Source organism: Melopsittacus undulatus, chromosome 3 (genome assembly GCF_012275295.1).
Source record: "Melopsittacus undulatus isolate bMelUnd1 chromosome 3, bMelUnd1.mat.Z, whole genome shotgun sequence".
In the NCBI taxonomy this organism is placed as follows: Eukaryota; Metazoa; Chordata; class Aves; order Psittaciformes; family Psittaculidae; genus Melopsittacus; species Melopsittacus undulatus.
The window spans coordinates 49,336,650-49,350,860 of NC_047529.1; positions in this window are offsets into that span (position 1 = coordinate 49,336,650).

The following is a 14,211-nucleotide window of genomic DNA, read 5'->3' on the forward strand; positions in this document are numbered from 1 at the left end:
CTTGCAGAAAATAGCATTTCTGCCAAAAAGCTTCCTGCCCAGGTGCTTAACCAATTAGCTCTTAAGAGGTCTGGCAGTAAAACCAGTCATGGCAAGTTTTCTGATATACTCTATATAAGGTGACAGCTTGCAAAATGTAAGATGAAAATTTGTTTTCTTAACTAGCAGTGTGTAAAATCCTGGGAGACTACTTGATTGCATAGCCTAAAATGCTTATGACATCTCAAATTCCCAATTGATCTAGCGTGGTTTCAGCAATATGTTGTCAAGTTAAACATATTGTGTTTCTTTTTATAAATACTTTAAAAATAATTTCCTTAATTGTGATTGGGTGTTGCAAATATGTAGGAAGAATGGAGTAACCCCACAGGTTTGAGGTTTGGGGCCCTTCAAATTTTTCCAAACATTTTTGCTAACTCACAAAATACATGCAAGCTTTCAAAAGTGCCTTTTCTCCACAAATTACACCCACTTTTTATAATGGTATGTTAGATTAAAACCATATTTTTTCACAAGGGGAGTACTTTGCAATGCAAAGAATAGAGGAAAACCATGAAAGATAAATATACCATAGTAAAACAAATGAATTCTCTGATTCTAGAAACAAAACGTTTGTATTATGTGGGGATGGCAGTGAAAAGACCAAAACTCCCTACTTGAAGTCATAGCTGCATAATGACAGAGCAGGTTGGTCAAAGATGATATAGGGAATGTGCAGAAAATCTTGGTATTGAAGCAGAATATCCATGTGGGTAGTTAATACATTTCAGGAATTTCATTCTCAAGATTGCCAAGCCTGAAAGAAGATAGTTTTTGGCAGAAGCAGCACATGGAGCAGGCAGCTCAACACAGGACTTAGTACTGTAGGAAGGGATTTATTTCACTGAAGATGTTGCATATCCACCAGTTTTTGATATCTGAAACAGCGTGCATGAGGCTACCACAGTGAGGACTCTGAAAATTTGGATCATGGAATAGATGAGGGTCCTACATGTGAGAACACACCCTCATGTACATGTAGGATGCATGCAGGAGTAAGGGTGATGGCACTGCAGCAAGAGTGAGTCCTGGAGCCCATGCTCTTGTTAGGATACAGAGTCCTGTAATCATAGCTCCACAGAGGTCTTCCTGCTGCAATCAGACTGCGAAACCTTCCCAGAGCTGCTCTAGCCTTGTGCTGACTGCCTGCCCTCACAGCAGACACCAGTAGCACCATGATAGTGCTCCTCTGGGGTTGAGGGGGGTTAATCACAGCATTCTGTAATGTTTTTGCTTTGCTGCATGAGCTCTGTGATACCCTGGTCTCCCTCTGACATCTGTTAGCAGACTCCGTGAGCCATAAGCCTCAGAGGAAGTGCTACAGGCTCTCCAAAGACAGCATTCCAGTCTCCAGTGGATTTTCATTAAAACTTGCTCCCAATGGCCTGTGCGGTAAAAGGCAGGGTCTGCCAGACCACGTGCAGATGAGTTTCAGGAAGAACCTCTGGCATGGGCTCTGCTCAGATGAAAAGTTGATGTGTGTAACTAAGGCTTGTGTGAAACAAGATTTCCTGTTGCACGTGTTTCACTGTGATTACTTTTGAAGTTCAAGGTGCTTTTTTGTTCCATACTAATTGAATGGTGTCTGATCATTTTGAAGAGGGAAAATGAAGTAGAAAAACAGAACATTAATTCTGATAAACATTTGAATAAAGAGTCAGAAATTCAACTTTCCTACAAGGCTGAAATGGACACTGTGGAAAACTGTAGGAATTGTGGCAACAGGACATTTCCTTCTGTACTAACTCTGGCAGTTCCAGATGCTATTCAAGAAGATGAGATTGCATTTACTTTAGAAAACCAAGAAAACTTGCCAGAAGGCACTGTTCTGAAATCTAGTCTTGGTGTCTTAGTCTGAAAGGCTACTAAGGTATCTGTTTGGGGAAAAAAAGGGAACACGATTCCTGAAAATGCTATAGAAACATCCTTCCACTTTTTTTCCAAACTACAAGTATTTTGAGCAAACGTTTCCTAATCCCACATTTGGTGATTGATTCAACTTTGAACAGGTGTACATCTGATCCACTCTGCAGGTACTGATTATAAATAACTGTTCTGTGACATTGTACAGGTTAGTTCCTTTATGAATCACCCTGGGATGGTACTAGCACTGTGAGGGCACTTCCAAGAATAGATATATATGAGCAAAAAAAGAAAATTGTTTACATTTCCAGGATGAATGTAAGCATGGTGAAAATGTCACAATGTCGCTATACTCAGGAAGAGGTTACACTCACATCCATTGCTCTCCATAGTCTCAAAAATACAGATGTGTGGTACTGGACAATCAAACTCCAGATCTGAATTTAGACTTGTTTGTGCTCCAGTTATTGCATGCCCATAGCTATCCACATATTTGGCATGGTTAAATTAATGTAATAAATAGTCCCAGAGGCAGAAATGAATAATAGTCATTAAAATTAAGCCAGGCAACTTTATGCTGTGATACTCACGCAAGACTGTTAAAAAAACACGATTTTTCAAGTGCCTACTTGCAGATCACCATTTGCTTTAAATCCTTGATTCGAAATTTCTATGTCAAGTTCTACTTTCAATTGTGCCTTTACAAGTTTTGATTTTTTATTATTATTACGGAATGCAGCTGTTTTGACAGCAACATGCTATTTTTCTTGAAAATAACATTCCAGCAAAAGCTGATTTGATTTATTTTATATTCTAGTTAGTTTCCAAATTTGCAGGCAGAGGTCCACTTTGGACATTCTAAGTCATCAAGCAAAAGTATGCCATGTGGGCCCATGTATCAGCCACTTTTGGACTTTTAGGATAATCTGAATGATTTTGAAGACTTGACTGAAGCCAAGAAACCATATCTTCCTGAGAAATTGCCATCCACACCAGCAAATAACCAACCTCCCTCTTCAAACATCCAAGCAATGACATGTGCAAGCAAAGCACCCCGTCAGTCCCTAATGGAAAAAAAAAAACTCTTACCAGGACTAATTTGCTTCATCAGGACATGAGGTTTAAAGACTTTCTGAAGGCAGTAGATGACAATATCTACATCCCAACACTGGCATCCTGATAAATAATGTGCTGACCTCCTCGTGATTGACTCTCCCCAGCTGTTGCCTTTCACCAGACTGTAACAAGCCACTCTGAGAGAAACCCTAGGTAGAAAGCTGTCCTGCCTGGGAGCATCACAGCAACACACAAATATCTGCCTTCTGGGTTTAGTCAATGGTTCAAAACCACAAGCTGTCCCCATGTACCAACAGCAAACATTTACCATAAGAAGTATGAGGCAGTCTAAAGAAAACCCAACTTATTTTTTCAACAAGAAAGCTAAGAAAAACTTTCTACAACTCAGACACACACACAAAACTACATAACTAAATCTTCCAGTTTCATCTCTGTGCCAAATCAGGTCGAGGAAAAAACAGAGATTTTATCGTTAAATTTTGCATAAATAAACCACCTGCAGAGCTTCATAAGAAAACAGGACGAAGGGGCAGGAAAGAAACAAAGATGAACAGAAACAGAGAGCAGAAAAAGGAAGACAGAAGAGATTAATCCAATCTTAAAATGAGATACCTACAATCTTAAAAAGAAACACAAAGAAGGGTGATATGATTTAAGCTATGTATCTTCTCATATCCATCAAACATTGGGCTACGCATCTTGTAGAGCACAGCAAACACACAGAAGAACAGATACTACTGTAACAGAACAACATCAATCATATTTAGGCAAAAAAGTGGACCCTGTGGGCAGAAGATATTATTTTAAATAGTCTGTTACCACCATCACTGACAGGCTCAGCCATGGCCAGTGGTTGGTCCATCTTGGAGCCATCTGGCATTGGCTTCATTGGACCTAGGGGAAGGTGCTAGCAGTTTCTGACAGAAGCCACCCCTGCAGCCCCCCACTACCAAAACCTTGCTAGAGAAACCCGTTACAGGTTTCTATTTCCAGGAGTGGTTTACTAAGAAGCAAGTGAACATTCCTGCTTCTGGCTTGTCTGGCCCTTTAAAGGTTTCCAAAGAGACATCTTCTGAGCATTTAGCTACTTCATTAAATCTGTAGCAGTCCCTTGCACAAACAAACTTCACATAGAGTCTCTGCTTGGACTCTTACTGGATCTTCAGGTCCTTCAAGTCAGTCTCTATAAGTGGATCCTGCTACTTGCACGGTCTGTCAATGCAATCATGAGAGATTCCCAGCCCTTTATTTCATAGGTTTTCCATTTACACATAGGAAATGGCACCTTTTTCTTCTATCCTTTTTCTGAGCCATATTAATAAGTTCAACTGCTTTATGTATTACCAGTTTCAACACTGTTCTGCTTTTCAAATCACAACTGTTTTCATGTTAGCAAGAGAATTCCAAACCAAAGGAAATTCTGGGGATGAAGTACCAATATACTCTTGGGAAGAGCTATAAGGGAACAGAATCAAGCCTACAGTTGGAAAAATATGAAAAAAAATGTTCCTACTTTCAAACTGCACTTTCAATTTCATCATTTTTTAAACACATAAATGAGCAAGATTAATAACTCAGCCAGTAAAGGAATATCTGTTTAATCTGTGAAAAAACCCTGAATAATTCAGAAGTTCTGACATTAGATAGCCTTTGTCATGCTCATCCATCCACCCTGGGTAAAATGGTGAAGGCAGATCAAAGTGACTGACCCATTATTGCACAGCCCTCACACATTACAGCTTATGAGCAGCAAAACTCTGCAGATTGAAAGCTCACAAAAACAGAGAAGGCAGTTCATGTTAACCTGCTGCCTTAAGGCAAGCAGGAGCATTTTGCTCATTCCTTATAAACACAGTGTTAAAACTAAAACACCTTATCAGCAGCCCAAGAAAAGTCATTTCTTCAACCCCACTGTGGTTTAGTCATAGGGTATGTGAAAGGTTTAAGAAATTCAGAAGATATTCATCATACAAGAGCCATTTTAAAAGAAATTAGTGTTTGCCAAACTGAAATATATAAACACGTGTATTTTGTGGCTAATCCATCAGTGAGAAAGTGAGAAAAGGCTTTCAGGAAAGAGCTATACCAGCTAAGAAGGAGCTATCACTCAGGAGAGTGAGCAGAGGGGCAAAGGGAGCAAGTAGAGTAAAACACCATGAAGCATACTCAGGGTGAGATTTTGAGGAGCAATAGGGTCCTGGAGTCAGACATCGCTTACCCAGTGTTAAGCAGAGGAGACATCTCTGATTATGCTGGTTGTCTCAACTCCTCTGTAGCCAGTGGAGATTATGAACATATGGAAAAGAGGGAGAGTACATTAGTTGTGAAGGTCCTTGAACAGAATCTTCAAAGGCTGTCCAACTGCACTGTCGTAAGGGCGACTTGATCCGATATTTCAGTCTTTGAGTTTCCACAGACTGGGAAGTAAGAACACGGCATTCATCTCATGAACATTATAGCTGGCAGGACTCTTCCCTGACCTCCAGAGGAGCACAGCAGTAAGAGTTTTAAGTCTTTATCTGGAGGATATACCAAAGGCTTAGGAAGGTAGAAGGGAGGATCAAATGGGTCCTTAAATTTAATCAGCTGCTTCTAGGCAGGCAAATATTTTACTTGGGACATCTGTATTCAGTAACTGCAACAGCCTTCTAGTGCCAGCAAGCCACTTTTTACAAATCCTTTCTTAGAAAGCAAGCCCTCTGTAAAGCAGAAAGCGAGTATTCCCCTATTTAGACAAAAGAAGGATTTAAATATCAAGCCTATCCATTATAGCAGCTCAAGCAGGCAATGAAAAGCATGAGGAACTATGTTACACAAGTCTTTTCTATGCTAATAAATACTTAACTCACATCAGCAGTTTCTACAGTAAACTTCAATGGGACCGAAAAGGAAAGCAGTGTTCCTCCAGCAAAGAAGGAGCCCTTTAGTTCAGGCCTTCAGAGTGTCTTTCCAGTGAAGTCCTGTAAATAATCTACCAGTATTTCAATCTACCAAGAGTTCTCTTTCACAGAGCACGGCCTATACATCTGCCAGAAAGACAGTCCTCACCAGCCTACACCCTTCTAGCAAGACTGTGAATTTCCACATTACAGAGACCCTGCTCTTTCCAGGCATTTCTACTTGCTGCTTCCCCTATGCTTTAATAGCTCAGCGTCTCTGCTGCAACTAAACCAGAAAAACAACTCCCCAAGATGACTGACATATAAGCCACATATATTTACAGGCCTTTACATGTAGGACAACATAGAGAGGATATTCATTAGGGACTGTAGTGATAGGACAAGGACTGTAGTGATAGGACAAGGGGTAACAGGTTGAAACTTAAACAGCAAAGGTTTAGATTGGATATAAGGAAGAAATTCTTTACTGTTAGGGTAGTGAGGCACTGGAATGAGTTGCCCAGGGAGGTTGTGAATGCTCCATCCCTGGCAGTGTTCAAGGCCAGATTGGATGAAGCCTTGGGTGATATGGTTTAGTATGAGGTGTCCCTGCCCATGGCAGGGGGGTTGGAACTAAATGATCTTAAGGTCCTTTCCAACCCTAACTATTCTATGATTCTATGATATGCTGTTGCATGATGGATATGAAAGGTCAAATGACACATTCTGTGTTTGTCCTTAATGTCTTTTATTGCTACAAGACTTCCTCAGGCATCCAGTGAGATGGACAAGTCAGAGACGATGAAACGGTACCATCTCAAGCTGTTTTGTTATGACAGTCTCCTAAAGAAAGAAAATCATGTTCCAGTCACTTCACTGCTTTCTTCAGGAGTAAGTAGGTGAATGATGCAATCCTTCAGCTGAGAGGAAAATTTGTTTCAGAAAACCTACCCCAAATTGTCAAAAGCACTCTAAGAATGCCCTGCTCTGATGAGCCTGATTCTCTACCATTAATTATTTTCCTTCCACAAAAAAACAAGAAAGCATCCCATTTGTTCCCAAAGGCAATCCTTTGAGAACAATGGACATCTGAGAGACTTCTGTGTTCATACAGTACATAGTAAAGAAAGCAGAATTCCCCAGAAAGCCTGAAAAGAATTTAGCAGTGACTGAAAGTCAGGGAAATCATTATTGTCATATAGCAATTATGTTATCCTAATAGATATCTGTATGTCAGACTATCAATTATTGAACATCTGAGCTCAAAAGTCGCATCCTGTGACTACAGATCATATGTTATACATCCTTATGCAATACCAGAAAGAATTCATCCACTGCCCTTTCTTGCTGCTTTCTCTGCGTGAGTCTCTCTGCTTCTACATCTAATTCTGCTTTTGCCCAGCGGATAGAAGAAATGCCAAGCATAGATTTCAATATATAAACATATTATGTGGAATGGTAGGAGAACCTCATTTATCCAGTACTGACCCAGATTTGGCTTAGCAATAAGTAACAGCTGGGGGCTTTGCTCACTCCCATGACTGAGAATACTCACTGCACTTCATGTCCTCCTACCCTGTGGTTTCTACTTATTTTTTCACATTAATTTGTCTTCGAAAATGAATGCCTGCCTACTGTATCCTTGCTTTTGCTTCTTGTGCCTATCACTGACCCAGAATTTAAATGTTGGAAAAACCAAGATCAGTGTCTGAAATTAAAATAAAATCTCCCCTCAAATGGCATAAAGCTGCTTAAAAATGTTAATCTGCCTCATTTTTATGATGTGTTTAAAACTGAATGTTCCCATATGTGTACAACAGGGCAAACCACGTCCTTCCATTTAAATAGCCTGTTTACTTTAAAATCTGAAACTAGCTACAAATTTAAACCTTTTTTGTTTTTGTCCACCTGGAAAAAATTATCAAATTCTTAAGTATGCATTGTAATAGGAGCAAACACTGAGGAGTGTGAATTCTTAGGTTTCAATATCTATTTTTAAATTGTTTTTCATGTAAGCTTTTAATTTAGATTTAATAAGATTCTAATTGCATTTTTTAAAAAATGCCAGTTGATTATTGAAGACATATTTCCACAGGATTAGCTTACATAGCTTAGACTTTTAAAATATTGTTTTAAATAATAATTTGATATTTTATAATTTATGCTATCAAATCTAGATATACTTAGTGTAAAATAATTGTGGAATGATTGTAACAAATAAACTTACCGAGGATTATCCATTTTATAAGATACACACATCGCCTGTGTAATTATTCAATGTCAGTAAGCGTCTTCAGAAATATGTTGGTAATTAATGTATGATGAGCACTTAGTTGTATTTTAACATATTGTGTAATTTAAGCCAATTGAAAGTTTTGCCATTTGCCATACATCTTGGAAGCAGGAAGAAAATGTATTAACCTGCTAAATGAAATGAGCTGTGCAGCTTTGTTCACAGGTCTGCTACAGCTGCTTTTTGCCACTTCAGTGGTGCAAAAGAGCCAGAGGCCCAGCAGTCTTGCTCTCCTGATGGTTCTTCATCAGGGGAAATACTGGGTAATTAAAGCAGGAATAGTGGCTGTGTGCCACCTTCCCTTCTTCAGCTAGAGGGTGTAGTATCGATACCACATTCCTCTCTTGCTGCCAGATGTACTCTGGACTCACAGGTAGCCAAGATTCATTTATAATAGTTCTATAGCAGCCTAAAGATCTACAAAGTAATCTTTGCCTCACTAAACTGGCACTGCCTCCTATAGCGGATCTGGGCCTTTAAGCACAGGAAGGTCTTATTTAACTGTTGTCTTAGTCTAACTGTAGGCTTTAGACCTGGATTGAAAAGGCATTAAAGTCACCTGGAATCTGTCCCTCACCTTCACTGCGTGTCACATGGGCCCTCAGCCTATTTCATGCTCCATGGAAACACCACTCTCCTGGAAGGCAAAAAATCTCCTGGAATAGTTATTACAATGGATATTTTAGGAAGATTACAATGTATATTATAGGAAGGACTGCAGTGGCAGAGAGATTAATGAGATAAACTATTTCTTCTTTTTCAATGATTTATTTTTATATCCTCATAAATAACAGTTCTCATTACCACTCACTAGCATCATAACCAACACCATTCCCCATTGCACCACCCAAATATTACTTAGAGCAGTCTTTTTAGGACTTTTCGGATAGGAATACTTTCCTGTCTTGTTTTTTAGGGTTGAGTCACTTATTTTGATTTTTACTATAACCTTGGTGTCTAAAACCTGAGAAAAATCAGCCATCTGACAGCACAACCCAACATTCAGCAGGCACTGAACACTGAAAGAACCCATAAAGGTAACATCTGCCTTGATAGTGTGCCTCCTGTTGGTAATAATGCCCCTATACCAAAAGTGTTGTGTAACAACAGTAGAACAATTTCTCCATGTAGATGATTCTTCCTTTAAGTGCTTTTAAATATTTTACACGCATATTCTCTACCACCTTTCTTTAGTGTTAGCTCATAAGAGAAAGTAATCTTTGACATCTTTACTTCATACCATTTATGTCAAAAGTTACACCTTACAAAACTGCTGTATTTAGCAAGTAAGCCAAGCATATGTCCCCCTGATGAGCTGAAAGATTTCTGGTGATCCACATCATCACAGGCTAAGTAACTGCATGAGACTGCAAAGATCATGGAGCTGTGTTTTTCTGCCATGATTCACTCTTCAAGTAATTAAAAACAGTACACAAGTCAGAACACAACAAAGAATAAAAGCCTGAAAACACTGATTTTGATGCTTGCTCAAAGCCCTGCTCCTTGTGCAATGTGGTGGCAATGCCCTGCTGGGCTGCTAAAGGCAGCTGTCAACCAGAGCAAACATGCCACCAGCTCAGGCTGTACCAGCCCAGTTCAGGTTGGTAATGGCAAATTGTCATGGTTTAACCCCAGCTATAAATCAGAACCACGCAGTCTCTGTCTCACTCCCCCCCCTTTCATCCCACCTCCCACTCCCAGAGTGATGGGGAGGAGAATCAAAACAATGTAACTCCCACAGGTTGAGATAAGGACAGTCCAGTAACTAAGGTATAACACAAATCACTACTGCTACTACCAATAATAATAATGATAAGGGAAATAACAAAGGAAGAGAATACAACTGCTCACCACCTGACAACCGATACCCCGCCTGACCAAGCAGTGATCTAGCCCTTCCAGGTAATTGCCCCCACTTGATATAGTGGGCATGACATGCTGTGGTATGAAATACCCCTTTGGCTAGTTTGGGTCAGGTGTCCTGTCTCTGTTTCCTCCCAGATTCCCCTCCTCCCTGGCAGAGCAGGAGACTCAGAAGGTCCTTGGTCAGAGTAAACATTACTGAGCAGCAACTAAAAACATTGGTATTATCAGCGCTGTTCCCAGGCCAAAAGTCAAAACCACAGAACTGCACCAGCTACTAAGAAGGAGAAAAATGACTGCTACTGCTGAACCCAGGACACTAGTCAATCACAAAACAAATGTTTATCTGAATCTTAAATATGATTCAAGTAATCTATTTTTAGGCTTTTGAACATAAGCAAAGACTAAATTAATCAGCTTGCTCTGTCTATATTTACTGAAGAGAGATATGTCTAAAGTGAAGAAGAAAAATGTGAATAAGGGCTCGCTCTGTTCAGTGGAGCAAGGGTCTAAGTGACAACAGGCATGGAAAAGGCTGAGGTACTCCATGTTTTTTGTTTTCTCTTCAGTCCTCAGGCATTCCAGCCCCTGAAAGCTACTGAGAGAGCCTATGGGAATGACACCATACTTGCAGGAGAAGAAGGTGGGTCAGGGACCACTTTCACAAACCGATGACCTGCAACCCATGGGAGAAGATCAGATAGACCTGAGGCTGCTGAGGGAACTGACTGACATCACTGCAAAAGAGCCGTCATCTTTGTAAAGTCACTGCAGTCAGGGGAGGTAAAAGGTAACCATATCCATCTTCAGAAAAGGGCAGGCATGATGAGTCAGGTCAGTTAGCCTCACCTAAGCCCTTGAGCAGATTATGGAGCAAATCCTCTGGGAAGCAATTTCAGATCACACAAAAAGCAATGCTGTGGTTTAGACCCAGCCAGTAACTCAGCACCATGCAGACACTCACTCACAGCTCCACTCTTCCCCCTCCCCCAGGCCAGGATGGGGAGGAGAATTGAAAACATGCAAACCCCACAGGCTGAGATAAGAACAGTTCAATAACTAAAATATTATATAAAACTACTACTGATACTACTACTAATAACACAAATAAGGGAAATAACAAGGGGAGATAATTTAAAATTAATAGGGGAAAAGGAAAACAATAAATGCAAGTAATGCAGGATACAATCGCTCATCACCTGCCGACTGATACCCAGCACAACCTGAGCAGCTACTGGGCCTTCTGGGTGACTATCCCAGTTTATAAAGTGGGCATGACATGCTGTGGTATGGAATACACTTTTGGCTAGTCTGAGTAAGGTGTCCAGTCTCTGTTTCCTCCTGGCTTCTTGCGTTCCTCCTCCCTGGCAGAGCATGAGACTGAAAAGTCCTTGATCAGAGTAAGCATTACTGAGCAACAACTGAAACATGGGTGTGTTATCAACATTGTTCTCAGACTAAAGACAAAACACAGCACTGCACCAGCTACTAGGAAGGAGAAAAGTAATTTACAGCTGAAACCAGGACAGACAAGAAGGTGACGGGGGTCTAGCAAGGGCAAATCATGTCTGGACAATGTGATGGGTTCTATGATGATATGACCAGCTCCATGGACAAGGGAAGAGCAAAAGGTGTTGCACATCCTGGTCTCAGCAAGTCTGATACTGTTTAGCATTTACCAGTGAGTGGAAATGCTCGGTCTCTTCATGGGTGATACTGAATGGGGGGAGCAGTCAATATGCAGGGGCACAGGCTGCTGTTCAGGGGGTCCTGGACAGGCTGGAGAAAGAGGCTGACAGGAATCTCATGAGTGCTAAGGCAGATAAAGTCCTGTGTCTGTAAGGGATTATCTCCATGCAGCAATGAAGGCTGGGGCTCAACCATCTGGAAAACAGCTAGGCAGAAAAGGACCAAGGCATCCTGATGGACAGTATGTTGAATGTAAGGCAATAGTATGCCCTTGCAGCAAAAAGGGCCAGCTGTACTGTATTAGCAAGAGTTTAGCCTGCAGCTCAAGAGAAGTGTTTCTTTGCCTTTATTTGGCCCTTGTGAGACTGCATCTGGACTACTACACCCAGTTTTAGGTTACTCTGTATGACAAAGACATGAAAACACTGGAGTTGAGCACAGTGACAGGCCACCAAGATGAGCAGGAGGCCAACTCATAGGATGCATGACAAGAGGCTGCACGAACTGGCTTTGTTCAGTCTTCAGAAGAAAAGGCTTAGGGGGACCTTATTGCTGTCTGTACCTACCTTGCAGAGAGGGAGTATTAAAGACAAATTGGAGACTCTTCCCAGAGATACACAGGCATAAAATAAGATGCAAGAGATGCAAGTTGAATCAGAAATTCCAATCACATAACAGGAAAATACTTTTTACTCTGAGGGTGACCAAACACTGGAATGGCTTTCCCAAGAGATTTTCAAAATCAGGCCGGACAGTTCCCTGAGCAACTGACCCATCTTTGAGCTGGGAACTAGACTAGCTGAGCTCCAGAGCTTGCTTCTAACCTGCACAATTCCGTGATTTAGGAAAAGAGAGGCCCAGGTGCATTTGCCCCATCAGATGTCCACATTTTTTCCATTTTTAATATATATGCAGAAGAAGCTGATGACAACCCATTTTTAGATGGTTAATTTACATACTAGAAATATTACTTTTAGAACAGAAAATAACAGTAAAATAGAGACAAAGTAAAAGCATAGTGCTGCACATTAAATGCTAGCAGAGCATTAGTGTTTAGTAAGATTAAGTACTGCTAGATATTGTTATCCTTGAACAAGTTCCTAGTTTATTAGAAGTAGATGCTTTAACTCTTAGGTTTTTTCCTATCTCCTATATTTTATTTGATACAGGAGAATTCAGTGATAAAATAGGCTTGCCAAAGCCAGAAATATGTTTGAAAAATATAATAGATAATTATGTGGTTTATATGTACATATACAATCCACAGAATTGTGCATATACAATATACAGAAACATACATGCTGAATTGTGGGTTCAAAACAGTCTTCTATACAGTTCTTTTGAGTGTCATCTTTAAAAAGCAGTAATTCCATCACTAACATGACTGGATCCCAAGTTAAATAAGAAAGAATCATACTAGACAACAGGAGATTTTAAGTAAGAAATATTTGATGCTGAAATTTTCTTTACTCCCTTTGCTTCCAGAGTCTGATTTTACTTACTTTTAGATCTGTCGTATATCAGTAAGCATTTCCCTAAAGAGTGTCGCAGTGAGGCTGACTGACTGGGAGAGGAGTATGAGAGAGATTCAATTTGCGTGGTTTGAGCAGCCTATTAAAGTTTGCATGCTAGTTTAGCTGGTATATTGCACCTTTTTTTCTAATTTCAATATACAGGCTTGATTGGAGGAAGGAGGCAGAACTAGTTTCTACCAACACAACAGTTTAGACTTTAAGACCTATATTGTCTTTTAGTGGTGTTCATCACTTTCCATCAACTGTAGAGAACTTCTTGCTCATTACTTAGGCATTTCAACTAGATGCTTAAAGCAAAGTAAGGTAAACCAAGACCTCCAAGTTTATGTGGCAGCGTACTATGCCTTTGTGCATTACAGAGTTGTGACATGGTGCTATTTTATTGCATTTCCCTTGTTGATATTTTTGAAAGGGACAACAGGGAGGATGTTAGTGAACACCACTTTGAATATCCAACTTGGACCATTTCACAGACCACTAAACGCTTTCTAGACTTGAGTACCATTTTCTCCATGACATCTCTCTGCACTTCCTGACAACATAGGATTGAAGTGCCAAGGACTCCCCAAACCATTTGTGATGTACTTACAGCTCCTCACTGCTCCCCTCCTCCCCAATAACTCAGTGTTCTAAACACAACTTAAAAATAAATAACTTGCTACAGTATTTTGCAGGCTTTGCACCTTGCCGTGCTATTTTTATGTTAGGACAGTTTTGAATTGATGGCATTTTACAAGTGAAGCTTAGTTAGTTCAGAGGAAATTTAGGGTACACAGGCAAGGAGCTGGTGTAACTTGTACTGCACTTCTCACACTTCTGGATTTTTCAAACAAACTTAGTCTACACAGATCACAGAGCTCCAGCTGACGCAAATCAGCACAGCACTACTGCAGTCATCTTTACCAGTGGCTGGGGTGGCATGGATAAAGCCTCCTTTCTTGTCAAATTAATAATACTTCTTCTTGTCAGCATC